Source organism: Somniosus microcephalus, chromosome 13 (assembly GCF_052327205.1).
Source record: "Somniosus microcephalus isolate GS21.2 chromosome 13, FLI_Smic_1.0, whole genome shotgun sequence".
Lineage (NCBI taxonomy): Eukaryota > Metazoa > Chordata > Chondrichthyes > Squaliformes > Somniosidae > Somniosus > Somniosus microcephalus.
In genome coordinates, this window is record NC_140999.1 from 184,199,474 (window position 1) to 184,217,444 (window position 17,971).

The following is a 17,971-nucleotide window of genomic DNA, read 5'->3' on the forward strand; positions in this document are numbered from 1 at the left end:
CCCTAAATAACCGGAAATGTCGGTTAACCAGCAAAATTCAGGAGTAGGTTCAGGTAACTTTTATTACTTGCCTTGCTCCATGTATTACTGTGCAAGGGTGTGGCTGCAGCTGTTGCTAAGCTACAGAGACGCTTGCAACTTGTGGCCATTGTTTTGAACATGTAAGCAGCAGGGTTTGTTGCTTTATACAAGAGCTCTCAGCTCCGTATCTTTTACTATAGCGTTCGGTGATCCGGAATTGTTGTTGAACCGGCACCACGTCGGTCCTGTCCGCGCCGGATACCAGAAAGTTTCCTGTAGAACACAACAGAGCTAACACTCAGGAGGTGTAATAGCAATTTAAACGTGTAAAAAGGCAAGCTCTACTCTCCTGGCTGATTATTGAGTGTGGTCCCGGAGGGGTCCCTTTCCAGAACGCTATCTGATGTATTACCACATCAATGACAACTTGCATTTATATAGCATCTTTAACATGGTAAAACGTCCCAAGGCGCTTCACAGGAGCGATTATCAAACAAAATTTGACACCGAGCCACATAAAGGAGATATTAGGACAGGTGATCAAAGAGGTAGGTTTTAAGGAGCATCTTAAAGGAGCAGAGAGAGATGGAGAGGTTTAAGGAGGGAATGCCAGAGCTTAGGGCCTAGGCAGTGGAAGGCACGGCCACCAATGATGGAGTGATGAAAATCAGGGATGCGCAAGAGACCAGAATTGGAGCCTCCCCAATTGCAGAGGTCTCGGAGGGTTGTAGGGCTGGAATCTGTTTAAATTTAAATGAGAGACGTTACCTTTTTTACAGAGCAGCCCAGCCCTTCAAGTGGGATCATTATTAAAACCTGGTCAAATACACTAACAGGAGCTTCGCTAATGATTTGTTTCCTCCCACAGTCCAAAGATGTGCGGGTTAGGTTGATTGGCTGTGATAAAATTGACCCTTAGTGTTAGGGGGATTAAATACGTGGGGTTACGGGGATAGGGTGGGATATGTGTTGGTGTAGGGGTTACGGGGATCGGGGGTGGGATATGTGTCGGTGCAGGCTCGATGGGCCGAAATGGCCTCTATCTCCACTGTGAGGTTTCTGTGATTTCTGTGATGATTCCATGTTAGGGATGGCCCAGGTTTGATCCCTGATCTGTGCGGAGTTAACCTACCTCACTCTGGTGGAGGTGGCACCAGGGTGCTAGAGTTAGGCTTTAATAGCCCTGGGATGTGCAGGGGCAAAGGTGCCTGCTTCGGGTTGCTGACCCCTGCTGGATGGATCAGTTCATGGGCAAGACCGGGTTCCCCTCTGATGCATTCTGCAGTTGAATAGCCAATCAACACTGGCTCCCCGGGGCTTACCCATGAAGAATGGCCACTTGGGGGTGGGGTGGGGTGGGGGGGGCGCGAGGGGAGGTGAGAGGCTGTTGGAACCATATGCCAAGAATGAGTCCGCTCTTTCAGGAGAGGGCGGGTAAGGGAAAACCAACGAAGAGAAAGAATATCTCTCATTGTAGGACACGCACCTGGCGTCAGTACTTTTAGCTAGTCCTCCAAAACTGATCTGTGCTCTAAGTGAGAACATTAATCAGAGTTTGGAAAGAATGCAAATGCTGAAAATCTTAAGTTGCATTTACAATGCGGCCGTTGGCAGAAACTGATAGCTGCAGTTTGGGACCCAGCCAGGTGGAACCTTGTTTACATCGCTTGGATCCCGTCTGACTGGAATTTTAATTGCTTGGATTAGGAGGGAACTCTGTCCCCATGGATACAAGCTGGGCTAGAGTTGTTAGAGATGTAAATGTTTAGAGGGCGGGGAGCAGAGAGTCTTTGCCTGAACATTTAACTTGACGTCAAGTAGGGGCGTAAAACCCTACTTGACGTATTTCCAATCCGGTGGCGTCAGACGAACGTGGTGTTTGCTCCCTAGTCAGGTCAGACCTGACTCTTTGTACCGACACTAAACTGGCGGTGTAATTACACTCTGACCCTGTGTGTGTTTCTAGCAGTTTCTGTATGACAATCAGCATCTGACCTTTGGTCCCGTTAGGCTGAACCACCGGTGAACGGTCCCAAATTAAAGTTAAGCACCCAGGATTTTTGCCAGGGTTCATTCTCCCCACCAACCGTAACCACAGCGGAAACATCTCCCGCTGTAACCACGCCGGGAATCCCCGGAGAAACCTGGGGCCAATTCTCCCCTAAACCGCCCGTCGTGAAACTGACGGGATCGGGCGCGACGCTGGGTTTTACTCTCCACCCGATTCCACGCCTCATTTAAGTCAACCGAGAGCAATATTGGGCGGGGCGTAAAACCGCCGTTCCACCCGATCCCATGGGATTCCCGCCCGGCGAGTTCGGTTCAAGTCCCCCCCACCTTCCCCCCATTATAAACAATTGTTGCTTCCGGGTTCCCACGCAGGATTCCTGCGGAAAAATTTACCCCAACCTCTTTAGGATGCTGACGAAGCTGCTGTGAATGTCTGGTATTTTCTGTTTTTTATTTGAAGGCTATGTTTCCCACATATCCCCCTTTTACTGATGCTGGGTGTACAGTGCAGTCTGTCCACAGCTGATTAATCCCCAGCTATATGAGCGCTTTTTAAAAACATTGTTATTTGTTATTTTGACTGAAATGAGCTGTGTTAATTTGGCCCCTGCAGTTGTTTGATCCAAGTGGGGCATTTTTGTGACTGAGCAATGGCTTGCCTGAGAATTTCATGTATATCCAGTTTAAGGTACCTCTCACAGCCTGGAATTAGCTCATCATTTGTCTAGTTTGTAGTTACAGGATTTCAGAATCCTGCCTGGTACCTACCTGAGACTAGTTGAACTGACCATTTTTTTTCCGTAATGTTTTCAACTCACATTTTGTGATGAAGAATCTGCCAATATTACAGCCACGATGGGCCGAATGGCCTCCTTCTGTGCCGCAAACTTCTATGATTCTGTTACTGTAATAACGCCACTGAGATGGTTGATTGGCTATGATAAAATTGACCCTTAGTGTTAGGGGGATTAAATATGTGGGGTTACGGGGATAGGGTGGGATATGTGTTGGTGTAGGGGTTACGGGGATCGGGTGGGATATGTGTCGGTGCAGGCTCGATGGACCGAAATGGCCTCTATCTGCACTGTGAGGTTTCTGTGATTCTGAGATGTCTGTGACATAAATGTGTGGAATTTTAAAAGATCCTTATTAAAAAAATAATGAAAATATTACTTATTTGCCCATCTCCCTTCAATAAATTTTCTTGGGCTGCGGGTGACACTAATACGACAGTATTTATTGACCATTCCTATTCACCCTGAGGGCATCGGGAGTCAACCAGGTAGTGTGGAACTGGAGTCACACGTAGGTCAGACCTCATAAAAGGCCAATCAATCCTTGCACATTTTGGGCTCTATCTTGACTTTTGTGCGATGGTGTGAAACGAGAGTGGGCAGCCCATTTCACATTCTCTCCCTGATTTTTATTTACATTGAAAGTCAGCGGGAATAAAAATGGCAAGAGGGGTAAAACGGGCTGCCACCCCTTTTTACACTATCGCACAAAGTCAAGATCTACTCCATTTGTTTAACCTGCTTTCCCACATCTCCTTGCTCACTGCTTATCTTGGAGCTGGGACCTTGCTGATGGTAAAGAATTGATAGCTAATTGGCTGCTGACTGGCTCCAAAAGCCATTCTGCAGCCAATCAGGAACTGGATCAGTGAGGTTTGGTTTGAGTGGCGTCATTAGAGCGGCCAAACCAAATTTCTAATCTGCTTTCTGGGTCAACATAGGGAGCCCAATGTGCTAAACAGTCCAGGTAGGTTACTGGTAGTGGCCAAAGAGTTAAATAGAGTGACTAATTTTGTTAATAATGGATATTGACTCTAACTCAACAGGGGAAACTCAGGATAGGTAAGTCAGTCAGAACAATTACTTGCTTTCAGTTTGAACTCTTGCTGCACTCATATAGTTGTCGACAGGAGTTTCACTCACACAAGCCAAAATTAATTCAGATGCGTGCAATATTCTGTCTGCCAAAGAAATGTATTTCCTACCAGCACAAGCTGTTCTTTAACACACTGCCATAGTAACACAGACTGCAGAGGTTCGAGACAAAGGCTCACCACCACCCTCTCAAGGGCAACTAGGGATGGGCAATAAATGCCAGCCTTGCCAGTAACGCCCACATCCCGAGAATTAATTTAAAAAAATAACCATCAGCACCTGCGCTGCATTGTTTATTACAGCCCTTAAAGTAGTCTTGCTTGCTTCAAGGAAACTTGTAAGGTTCCCCATGTCTGTCCCAGTACCAGCCTTTCAGCTCAAGTGTCTCTTGCCTCACAGTTCCTACATGTTCCTGAGTGCCATTGTTTTAACACAATTGCCAACTTGCTCACAGAATGGCACAAGAAAAGAAAGACTTGTAATTTATACAACGCCTTTCACAACCTCAGGGCATCCCAAAATGCTTTACAGCCAATGAAGTATTTTTTGAAGTGTCACTGTCGTAATGTAGGAAATGCGGCAGCCAATTTGTGCACAGCAAGACCCCACAAACAGCAATGAGATAAATGAGCAGATAATCTGTTTTACTGATGTTGGTTGAGGAATAAATATTGGCCCAGGACACCAGGGAGAACTCCCCTGTTCTTCAAAATGGTGTAGTGGGATCTTTTACGTCCACCTGAGAGAGCAGACGGGGCCTCGGTTTAATGTCTCATCCAAAAGACAGCACCTCCGACAGTGCAGCGCTCCCTCAGTACTCCACTGGGAGTGCCAGCCTAGATCTTGTGCTCAAGTCTCTGGAATGGGACTTGAACCCACAACCTTCATACTCAATCATCTAGATCAGATCAGCCTCCCTGTCCCCGAGCTGGTAGAGGAGAAAGGTTTTGGGGAGGGGGCTGACTTCACATACAACCTGACAAGAGTACCACTGATTACTGAGATTTGCTATACATAGATAATCTGGCTAATTACCGCCCCATCAGTCTACTCTCAATCATCAGCAAAGTGATGGAAGGTGTTGTTGACAGTGCTATCAGGTAGCACTTACTCACCAATAACCTGCTCACTGATGCTCAGTTTGGGTTCCGCTAGGACCACTTGGCTTTAGATCTCATTACAGACTTGGTCCAAACATGGACAAAAGGACTGAATTCCAGAGGTGGGGTAAGAATGACTGCCCTTGACATCAAAGCAGCATTTGACCAAGTGAGGAATCAAGGAGCCACAGTAAAATTTAAGTCAATGGGAATCGGGAAAAACTCTCCACTGGCTGGAGTCATACCTAACACAAAGGAAGATGGTTGTGGTGGTTGGAGGCCAATTGTCTCAGCCACAGGACATCGCTGCAGGAGTTCCTCAGGGCAGTGTCCTAGGCCCAACCATCTTCAGAAGCTTCATCAATAAACTTCCCTCCATCATAAGGTCAGAAATGGGGATGTTTGCTGATGATCACAGTGTCCAGTGCCATTCGCAACTCCTCAGATAATGAAGCAGTCAATGCTTCCATGCAGCATAGCCTGGACAACAATCAGGCTTGGGCTGATAGGTGGCAAGTAACATTCGCGCCACACAAGTGCCAGGCAATGACTATCTCAAACAAGAGAGAATCTAACCACCGCCCCTCGACATTCAACAGCATTACCAACGCCGAATCACCACCATCAATAACTGGGGGCGTCACCATTGACCAGAAACTTAACTGGACCAGCCACATAAATACTGTGGCTACAAGAGCAGGTCAGAGGTTGGATATTTTGCAGTGAGTTTCTCACCTCCTGACTCCCCAAAGTCCACCATCTACAAGGCACTTGCCTGGATGAGTGCAGCTCCAACAACACTCAAGAAGCTCGACATCATCCAGGACAAAGCAGCCCGTTTGATTGGCACCCCATCCACCACCTTAACCATCCACTCCCTCCACCACCGGCGTACCGTGGCTGCAGTGTGTACCATCTACAAGATGCACTGCAGCAACTCGCCAAGGCTTCTTCGACAGCACCTCCCAAACCCACGACCTCTATCACCTAGAGGGACAAGGGCAGCAGGTGCATGGGAACACCACCACCTCCAAGTTCCCCTCCAAGTCACACACCATCCAGACTTGGAAATATATCGGCCATTCCTTCATCGTCGCTGGGTCAAAATCCTGGAACTCCCTCCCTAACAGCACTGTGGGAGCACCTTCACCACACGGACTGCAGCGGTTCAAGAAGGCGGCTCACCACCACCTTCTCAAGGGCAACTAGGGATGGGCAATAAATGCTGGCCTTGCCAGCGACGCCCACATCCCATGGACGAATAAAAAAAAAAAGCTAATTTTCCCAGTAATAACATTGCAAACTGCCATCGTGGTTGAGGAAGAAAATGTGTTTGTTGTGCTGCCATAAAAACCATCAGCCATGCAAATGGCAGCAACACAGCCAGGCGTAACATAACTAGATTGATTCCTGGGATGAGAGGGCTGTCCAATGAGGAGAGAGCTGTTATGTATTGTGTGTTCTATTTTGTGTTCTCCTCCCACCTGTGGTGGCGCTGTCACAGGAGATAAATGGTTGGGTGTTCTCTGTTAAGTTTAGCTCTCTTTGTTCGGAACTTTCCAGAACTTCCTTTCCTCCCAATAAAGCACTTCATGTTTGAATCTCTGAGTTCCGAGTCCTAAATTGTGTCTAGGTAGAAAGGTACCAACACAATAAGAGCAAGTAACATAGGCCTATATTCTCTGACGTTTAGGAGAATGAGAGGTGATCTCATTGAACGTATAACCTTCTTAGAGGGCTTGGCAGGGTGGATGATGAGAGACTTTTTCCCCTGGATAGAGAGTCTAGAACTAGTTGTCATCGTTTCAGGATAAGGGGTCGGCCATTTAGGACTGAGATGAGGAGGAATTTCTTCACTCAGCGGGTTGTGAATCTTTGGATTCAGAGAGCTGTGGATGCTCAGTCGTTGAGTATATTCAAGGCTGAAATCTATAGATTTTTGAACACTAGGGGAATCAAGGGATATGGGGATCGTGCGGGAAGGTGGATTTGATGTAGAAGATCGGCCATGATCTTATTGAATGGCGGAGCAGGCTTGAGGGGCCGTATGGCCGACTCCTGCTCCTATTACTCATGTTCTTATAACATCTACCATCAAATTGGCTTTGTTTCAGAGGAAAAATGACTCAATTGTCAGTCATAAGCACACGTAATGGTTTCAAAATATCATATGAAACATCAAATCACTAAGGCACGGTGGCATAGTGGTTAGCACTGTTGCCTCACAGCGCCAGGGACCCGGGTTCAAATCTGGCCTCGGGCGACTGTCTGTGTGGAGTTTGCACATTCTCCCTGTGTCTGCGTGGGTTTCCTCTGGGTGCTCCGGTTTCCTCCCACAGTCCAAAGATGTGCAGGTTAGGTTGATTTGGCTATGATAAATTGACCCTTAGTGTTAGGGGATTAAATACGTGGGGTTACGGGGATAGGGTGGGATATGTGTCGGTGCAGGCTCGATGGGCCGAAATGGCCTCTATCTGCACTGTGGGGATTCTGTGATTCTGTGAAGGCACCTCACATTGAGAAATGTAAAATTATCCCATAGTGAGACATCCAGGACCTATTTCTTGTCGAGATTGGTGCCTGGGCCCCTGGGTAGGGTGGAGTAAATCAATTAGTGTTAGGGTTTCCACCCATCTAATTTTAGAGTCACACACTGCTTTTTTGACTTTTGCAGCTTATCACAGAAATCCCACAGTGCAGATAGAGGCTATTTCGGCCCATCGAGCCTGCACCGACACATATCCCACCCAATCCCCGTAACCCCTACACCAACACCAACCCCACCCTACCCCTGTAACCCCACGTATTTAATCCCCCTAACACTAAGGGTCAATTTATCATAGCCAATCAACCTAACCTGCACATCTTTGGACTGTGGGAGGAAACCGGAGCACCCGGAGGAAACCCACGCAAACACGGGGAGAATGTGCAAACTCCACACAGACAGTCGCCCGAGGCCGGATTCGAACCCGGGTCTCTGGTGCTGTGAGGCAACAGTGCTAACCACTAACCACTTATCTTCCTGAAGGTGCAGCAAGAACAACAACTTGTATTTATATCGTACCTTTAACGTAGTAAAACGTCATAAGGTGCTTCACAGGAGTGTTAAAAAAACAAAATTTGACACTGAGTCACATAAGGAGATATTAGGGCGGGCGACCGAAAGCTTAGTCAAAGAGGTAGGTTTTGAGTAATGTCTTTAAAGGAGGAGAGCGAGGTAGAGAGGCGGAGAGGATTCGGGAGGGAATTCCAGAGCTTAGGGCCCAGGCAGCTGAAGGCACGGCCGCCAATGGTGGAGCGATTAAAATCGGGGATGCTCAAGAGGCCGGAATTGGAGGAGCGCAGAGATCTCGGAGGGTTGTGGGGCAGCAGGTGAACGTTTCCATTGGGTCTATTGGGTGGTTGCCCTCTGCAGTCACTTCCTGCAGCAACACATGGAGTAATTAATCCTGGCAGGAATCCTCGAACTTCCACAGCCCCCCCCCCCCCCAACCCGTACCCACATCACGTGCATGATGCTATCAGATCGGTTGCTCCCATCAGATGACAAATTGCAGGCAACTGTCCTTTAAACGTGAACCAGCAGCCCTTTAAGAGCTGCTGCTTCATCCAATTTTGCAATTGGCAACCAGCCAGCTTCCAGCCGGATTCCCTGGACGCAGTCTATTGAAATAAAGTGGAGATGGCTTGCCTTACATAACCGGCAAAGCCAGTCCTGCCAGCTGCTGTAGTGACCACACGACGGGCACACAGCCTCCCCCGACCCCCACCTCCTCCCCAACCCCCCCAATTTTGCCAGATTCTTCACCTCCCCTCCATCATCCAGCTGGGTGGGACTGCACTCGCCTGGTTCCATTCTTATCTATCTAATTGTAGCCAGAGAATCACCTGCAACGGCTTCGCTTCCCGCTCCCACATCGTTACCTCTGGTGTCCCCCAAGGATCTATCCTTGGCCCCCTTCTATTTATCATCTACATGTTGCCCCTCGGCGACATCATCTGAAAACACAGTGTCAGTTTCCACATGTACGCTGATGACACCCAGCTCTACCTCAATACCACTTCTCTCGACCCCTCCATGGTCTCTAAATTATCAGACTGCTTGTCCGACATCCAGTTCTGGATGAGCAGAAATTTTCTCTAATTAAATATTGGGAAGACCGAAACCATTGTTTTCGGTCCCTGCCACAAACTCCGTTCCCTCGCCACTGACTCCATCCCTCTCCCTAACATCTGTCTGAGGCTGAACCACACTGTTCGCAACCTTGGTGTCATATTTGACCCTGAAATGAGCTTCTGACCACATATCCACAGCATAACTAAGACCGCCTATTTCCACCTCCGTAACATCGTCCGTCTCTGCTCCTGCCTCAGCTCATCCGCTGCTGAAACCCTCATCCATGCCTTTGTTACCTCTAGACTTGACTATTCCAACACACTCCTGGCTGGCCTCCCACATTCCACCCTACGTAAACTTGAGGTGATCCAAAACTCGGCTGCCCATGTCCTAATTTGCACCAAATCCCATTCGCCCATCACCCCTGTGCTCGCGGACCTACATTGGCTCCCGGTTAAGCAACGCCTCAATTTAAAAATTCTCATCCTTGTTTTCAAATCCCTCCATGGCCTTGCCCCTCCCGATCTCTGTAATCTCCTTCAGCCCCACAACCCCTCCAAGATATCTGCACTCCTCTAATTCTGCCCTCTTGAGCATCCCTGATTATAATCGCTCAACCATTGGTGGCCGTGCCTTCTGTTGCCTAGGCCCCAAGCTCTGGAATTCCCTGCCTAAACCTCTCCACCTCTCTACCACTCTTTCCTCCTTTAAGACCCTCCTTAAAACCTACTTCTTTGACCAAGCTTTTGGTCACCTGCCCTAATTTCTCCTTATGTGGCTCGGTGTCAATTTTTTTGTCTTATCACACTCCTGTGAAGTGCCTTGGGACATTTTACTACATTAAAGGCGCTATTGTAGGAATGGCTAGATTCCTACCTAAAGGACTGAGGTCGAGTCAGTCTATCAAACAAACGATGTTTAATACTAATCAACAGAGTTTAAAACGAAAACACAGGAGAACTACATTACAGGTCTGTACTCTTTGCTGGCTCCACGAGGACTGACTAGGGCAGCTCCCCAGCCTGACGTCATCACGTCATCACGTTTTCCCGCCGCTGGAGGATCACGTGATCAACGTGATGACGTCATCGCGTTTGGTCTCATTCTTAAAGGGATCGCGCTATGTACATGCAATGATATGAACAAAGATAGAGATTCATTCTGTAGCTAATAATTTGTTAAAGATAATTATGTACATTAGATCAGAGTCCCCCTGGTGGCTCCGCCACACTATATAAATACAAGTTGTTGTTGTTGTTGATGATGATTCTGAAAATGAATTTAAAAGACCACACATCATCTGACCTCTTTCCAGTTTTGGATTTGTGAGCAGTGGTCCCATTCCTGATGACCAGCGACCACTGCCGGAAAGTACGTGTAAGCAAGCAGCACTGGACGAGGAAGTTGCTCAGCTGTGATGCCTCTGACCCTGACCCCTGACCCTGCTCCTGACCTCACTGTCTAGGATCATGCTTAAAGGGAGTGCAGCGAAGATTCACCAGGCTGATACCTGGGATGGCAGGAATGACGTATGAGGAGAGATTGGGTCGATTGGGCTTATACTTGCTGGAGTTTAGAAGAATGAGAGGAGATCTCATTGAAACTTATAAAATTCTAACAGGACTAGACAGACTAGATGCAGGAAGGGTGTTCCCGATGGCCAGGGAGTCCAAAACCAGGGGTCACAGTCTAAGGATAAGGGGTAAGACATTTAGGACAGAGATGAGGAGGAATTTCTTCACCCAGAGATTGGTGAACCTGTGGAATTCTCTACCACAGAAGGCAGTGGAGGCCAATTCATTAAATATATTCAAGAAGGAGTTAGATATATTTCTGAAGGCTAATGGGATCAAGGGGTATGGGGAGAAGGCAGGGACAGGGTGCTGAATTTGGATGATCAGCCATGATCTCATTGAATGGCGGAGCAGGCTCGAGGGGCCAAATGGCCTACTCCTGCTCCTATCTTCTATGTATCTATGTATCTCTGTAATGAATGGCCACCTGGGCAAGGTATCAGAGGCTGGTCCATACCCAAGCAATGTGTGTCAGCCGTGTCTCGGTAGGTAGCACTCGCCTCTGACTGGGTTCAATGTCCCACTCCAGAGATCTGAGCACCCAATCTAGGCTGACACCTCAGTGCTGTACTGAGGGAGTGCTGCACTGTCGGAGGTGCCGTCTTTCGGATGAGACGTTAAACCGAGGCCAGGTGGACGTTAAATATCCCACAGTACTGTCCTGGGCTAATGTTTATCCCTCAAACAACATCACAAACAAATTATCTGGTCATTGTCACGTTGCTGTTTGTGGGAGCTTGCTGTGCGCAAATTGGCTGCCGCGTTTCCTACATTACAACAGTACTTTGAAAAAGTACTTTATTGGCTGTAAAGCGCTTTGGGACGTCCTGAAGTCGTGATAGGCGCTATAGAAAGGCAAGTCTTTCTTTCTGAAACCCCCCCAGAATGTGTCACCATATTTGGGAGACGTGCGAAAGGGTGACATTTTCTCGAAGCCTTTTCCCTTCCTTCAAATACAGTGGCAACCGACACAACAACATTGGCAGAGCACTGGATCAGGTTACCTACCGTACCCTCTTGGCCAGGGACTATGCAACGGGCACAGAAGACCTCAGGAGAGTTAGAAAGGGAGAAAAACTATGAGTCCAATTCGTCCCACTCCCCCCCTGCCCTTTTCCCCCCCATAGCTCTGCAAATTTCCCCCCCTTCATGTATTTATCCAATTCCCTTTTGAAAGTTATTATTGAACCTGCTTCCGCCGCCCTTTCAGACAGCGCGTTCCAGATCACAATAACTCATCTTGCCTCTAGTTCTTTTGCCAATTACCTTAAAAGAAAATGAAGAAGATAAAAATAAACTGTACGCTGCCTGCACAATAAATAACTTCCTGGAAAGCTCCTGTCACATGTTTTTGAAAAAGTAACGGTCTTAAGGAAGAACAAACGTGCGTTTATATAGCTTCATGGATATTCCAAACCAATGGATTCCCTCTGAAGTGTAATCACTGCTGTGATGGAGACTGATCAAGACCAACAACTGGACAATTAATGATTTCCATCACTTGGCGCTTTCAAAAGGAACTCCAGGATCTTCGATTAAAATGCCTTCTGGAAATAAATCACTGAAAATATTCCCGGGAACATCTCCAAGTCTCCAGCTGCATCCTTCCACTTGCACCACAGGGGGGCAACAATATGCCACGTCTAAAATAACACAATGCCAAAAAACTGGCAGTCAGCTGCCTGGGATCTGCAAATGATACTTACCTCTGGGGAACTTCACACGTGCAAATTTCAATGAAAGCTCTTCTGCTAATTGGCTTGAATGAGAAAATAATGAACCTTTAAACAATCATGTGAAATAAGTAATAAACTGTAACACTATATGGACGGAATATGTTTAAATTTACACCTCAGTTCTCTGGCCTCCTGTCTCCATATTATCCTGTTCAGGAAGCAGCACAGCGTGACGCCAGGGTTCTGACTTCTCCATAACTACTGTCAATGTGTTTCCACAACAACAACATTATTTATTGCATTTATATAGTGCCTTTAACATAGCAAAGTCGGGAGGACCACAATGCATCCTATGAAACCCAGGCAGAGAGGACCTGCAGGAAGGAGGGAGGAGGACAGTAGGAGTATGTTTGTGTGTGAGTGCTAGGCTGATGTAGGTGAGCACTTTGGTGACAGTGACCATAATATGGTGAGATTTAAGGTGGTCATGGAAAAGGACAGGGATGGGCCGGAAATAAAGGTTCTAAATTGGGGGAAGGCCGATTTTAATAGGATAAGGCAGGATCTGGCCAAAATGGACTGGGATCAGCTACTTGTAGGAAAATCCGCATCGGAGCAATGGGAGGCTTTCAGAAGGGAGATTGAGATCATACAATGGCAACGTGTTCCCGTAAAGGTCAAGGGTGGTTCCAAAAACCACAGGGAACCTTGGATGTCAGGGGATATACGAGAATGGATTAAAAAAAAAAGTGGGCTTTTGGCAGATACAAAAGGCTAAAGACGGAGGAAGCCCTAGAGGAGTACAAAAAGTGCAGGGGGATATTTAAAAAAGAAATTAGGAGATCAAGGAGGGGCCATGAAATAACACTGGCGAGCAAAATAAAGGAAAATCCTAAGATGTTTTATAAGTATATTAAGGGTAAGAGGATAACTAGGGAAAAAATAGGGCCCATTAGGGACAAAAGTGGAAATCTGTGTGTGGAGCCGGAAGATGTAGGAGGGGTTCTAAATGAATTTTTTGCATCTGTTTTCACTATGGAGAGGGACGATGTAGACATAGAAATAGGGCGGGGGTACTGTGATATGCTCGAACATATTAACATCGAGAGGGAGGAGGTATTGGCGGTTTTAGCAGGCCTAAAAATGGATAAATCCCCAGGCCCGGACGAAATGTATCCCAGGCTGCTGTGTGAGGCAAAGGAAGAGATTGCGGGGGCTCTAACACACATATTCAGAACCTCTCTGGCCACAGGGGATGTGCCAGAGGACTGGAGAACCGCTAATGTAGTTCCATTATTCAAGAAGGGGAGTAGGGAAAAACCGGGGAACTACAGGCCAGCGAGCCTAACATCAGTGGTGGGAAAATTATTGGAAAAAATTCTGAGGGACAAAATTAGTCTCCACTTGGAGAGGCAAGGATTAATCAGGGATAATCAACATGGCTTTGTCAAGGGAAGATCATGTCTGACTAATTTGATTGAACTTTGTGAGGGGGTGACTAGGTGTGTGGATGAGGGTAACGCAGTGGATGTGGTATACATGGATTTCAGTAAGGCCTTCGATAAAGTCCCGCACAGGAGACGAAGGTAAGAGCCCATGGAATCCAGGGTGCCTTGGCATGTTGGATACAAAACTGGCTTAGTGGCAGAAGGCAGAGGGTGATGGTCGAAGGTTGTTTTTGTGACTGGAAGCCTGTGGCCAGTGGGGTACCACAGGGATCGGTGCTGGGTCCCTTGCTGTTTGTGGTCTATATTAATGACTTGGATATGAATGTAAAAGGTATGATCAGTAAGTTCGCGGATGATACAAAAATTGGTAGGGTGGTAAATAGCGAGGAGGGTAGTCTCAGTCTGCAGGACGATATAGATGGGTTGGTCAGATGGGCGGAACAGTGGCAAATGGAATTTAACCCGGAAAAGTGCGAGGTGATGCACTTTGGGGGGACTAACAAGGCAAGGGAATACACAATGAATGGTAAGACCCTAGGCAAGACGGAGGGTCAGAGGGATCTGGGTGTGCAAGTACACAGATCCCTGAAGGCGGCGGAACAGGTGGATAAGGTGGTAAAAAAGGCATATGGGATACTTGCCTTCATTAGCCGAGGCATAGAATATAAGAGCAAGGAGGTTATGATGGAGCTGTATAAAACACTGGTTAGGCCACAGCTGGAATACTGTGTGCAGTTCTGGTCGCCACACTACAGGAAGGATGTGATAGCTTTGGAGAGGGTGCAGAGGAGATTCACCAGGATGCTACCAGGGCTGGAGCGCTTCAGCTATGAAGAGAGACTGGGCAGATTGGGTTTGTTTTCCTTGGAGCAGAGGAGGCTGAGGGGGGACATGATCGAGGTGTACAAAATTATGAGGGGCATAGATAGGATGGATACTAAGGAGCTTTTTCCCTTAGTAGAAGGGTCAATAACTAGGGGGCATAGATTCAAGGTAAAGGGCGGGAGGTTTAGAGGGGATTTGAGAAAGAACTTTTTCACCCAGAGGGTGGTTGGAGTCTGGAACTCACTGCCTGAAAGGGTTGTGGAGGCTGAAACCCTCACAACATTCAAGAAGCATTTGGATGAGCACTTGAAATGCCATAGCATACAAGGCTACGGACCAAATGCTGGAATATGGGATTAGATTAGACAGGGCGTGATGGCCGGCGCGGACACAATGGGCCGAAGGGCCTCTATCCGTGCTGTATGACTCTATGAGCCTGGTCTCCAATCATCTTGGATCCCCTTGCCATTGGACCAAGACCTTGCTCTGTCAAGCCCGTGTGGTAGCTGGTGTGCAACAGCCACCCCACGTTAAAAGAATTCACTCACAGGCACCTTCCACCCTTTAAAATGAAGTTCGAGACCTGGAACGTCAGGACCCTCATGGACAACCCCAACAGTGCCCGCATTGGACTCATCAGTCACCTGCGAACTCATTTTTAATGTGGAAGCAAGTCATCCTCGGTTCCGAGGGACTGCTTAAGAAAAAGAAGAAACATAGATACATAGAAGATAGGAGCAGGAGTAGGCCATTCGGACCCTCGAGCCTGCTCCGCCATTCAATTCAATCATGGCTGATCATCCAAATTTAGTACCCTGTCCCTGCTTTCTCCCCATACCCTTTGATCCCTTTAGCCTTAAGAAATATATCCAACTCCTTCTTGAATATATTTAAAGAATTGGCCTCTACTGCCTTCAGTGGTAGAGAATTCCACAGGTTCACCACTCTCTGGGTGAAGAAATTCATCCTCATCCCTGTCCTAAATGGCTTACCCCTTATCCTTAGATTGTGACCCCTAGTTCTGGACTCCCCGGCCATCGGGAACATCCTTCCTGCATCTAGTCTGTCTAGTCCTGTCAGAGTTTTATAAGTTTCAATGTGCTTTACAGGAGGGTTATCGGACAAAAAGTAACACCGAGCCAAGGAAGGAGACATTAGGGCAGATGACCAAAAGCTTTATCAAAGAGGTAGGTTTTAAGGGGCATCTCAAAGAAGAGAAAGAGGCGGAGCGGTTTAGGGAGGGAATGCCAGAGCTTAGGGCCTATAGGCGGCTGAAGACATGGCCGCCAACGGTGGAGCGATGAAAATCGGGGGTGCGCACGAGGCCAGAATTGGAGGAACGCAGAGCAACATTCCCCCTAAGCTGCGCGGGCATGCGGCCGCGCATTGATCGGGAGGTCCCACGCAGGCCGCTCACCAGCTCTTGACGCTGGCGAAGGTACTGCGCGGAAAATGTAACGGCACCACGCATGAAAAAAAAAATTAGAGGCAACACTGACGCAGACATCTCAGAGGGTTGTAGCCATCAGCATCATTGGCCGACAGGAGATCACAAGAGAGTTATAAATCAGGAAGCCCATTCAATCCATCTTAACTCATTCATCAGGAACAAATTTACAATTCTCTCATTAGGGCATTCAATTGTTTCTTAAATGGTTCCAAGGTTGTTGTTTCCATTCTACCTAATGATTGCTCTTTGTTTGAAGAACTTCCTGACATCAGTCCTAAATTTGTCTTTTACCAGTTGGAGCCTGTGCTCCCATGGTCTTACTACAGGAAACTTTGGTTTATCCGGAGGTTAACTGTCCGGAATGCTCGAGCCACCGGCAAAAATCAGGAGCCGTTTCGTTAGGTTTTTTTTCTTTTTCTTTTCGTTGCTTTTTTTTCACCAGTCAGGCTCTGCAAGGTCTCGCTGAAGCTGTTGCTAAGCTACAGAGACACTTGCAAGGTACGGCCGACTGTTCAGAAGCTGTTGCTAAGCGACAGGGTTTGTTGCTAGATACGGAGCTCAAAATCTCCGTATGTTTCAACATTAGCGCTGGTTTGTCCGGCAGTTTTGATGGGACGGCAACAGCTCGGTCCCGTCGGTGCCGGATAGCACAAAGTTTCCTGTACCATGATTTAACTTGAAATATAGTATGCCATCTACGAACATATGTAACTCAATGAGGCTCCCTCGTAATTGTATCCTTTTAAAACCGTGAGATCCTTTAACTTTCTCATAACTTTGTCATCTAGGATTATATAGATCATGAAATAGGTTTGGCCTGCTTACCAATTTTTCCTTCCTTTGCTTTTCCCTGCCCCTCCCCATCCTGAGATGCCGTATTCAGCAACTATGAAGCTCGGAGCTCAAAACCAGTAAAACTCACCCACAAAAAGCAGCTCAAGTTCAAGTGGCTCGATTAAGGCTGAAACTTCAGGCTCCAAATGGGGGACTCCAGCGCTGAGCAACTGGAAATACAGTTACCACACTCTTTCTACACAAAGGGCAACGGTTGGAATAATTTGCAGGGTAGAGCGTTGAAGCAAATAGCATAAATGGGTCCACGAGACAGCTACTGAGTCCAACTCTCAGGCACCACAATAAGAAGAAAAGAAAGAACTTGTATTGATATAGCGCCTTTCACAACCTCAGGACTTTCCAAAGCGCTTTACAACCAATTGAAGTGTAGTACAATAGCAAAATACTGCAGATGCTGGAAATCCGAAATAACAACGGAAAATGCTGGAAAAACTCAGCAGGCCAGGCAACATCCGTGGCGAGAAAATAAAGTCAACGTTTCGGGTCTTGACAAAGGGTTTGACAGGGTAGATGCAGGGAGGATGTTTCCCCTGGCTGGTGAATCTAGAACCAGGAGTCACAGTCTCAGAATAAGGGGTCAACCATTTAGGACTGAGAGGAGGAGAAATTTCTTCACTCAGAGGGTGGTGAATCTTTGGAATTCCCTACATCAGAGGGCTGTGGAGGCTCAGTCGTTGAGTATATTCAAGACAGAGATAGGATAGATTTTTGAATATTAAGGGAATCAAGGGATATGGGGATAGTGCAGGAAAGTGGAGATGAGGTAGAAGATCAGCCATGATCTTATTGAATGGCGGAGCAGGCTCAAAGGGCCAAATGGCCTACTCCTGCTCCTATGTCTTATGTGCTTATGTTAATGACTGCATTAAAATAGCTCCAGGAATTTGAAGCATACATGTTTGTTATGTAGTGTACTCCAAGAGGAAATGAAACCTCTAGGTATGATTCTGAAGAAAGGGAATTGATGGACTTGTTGAGAAAGCAGGATTGAGATTAAGAAATAGAG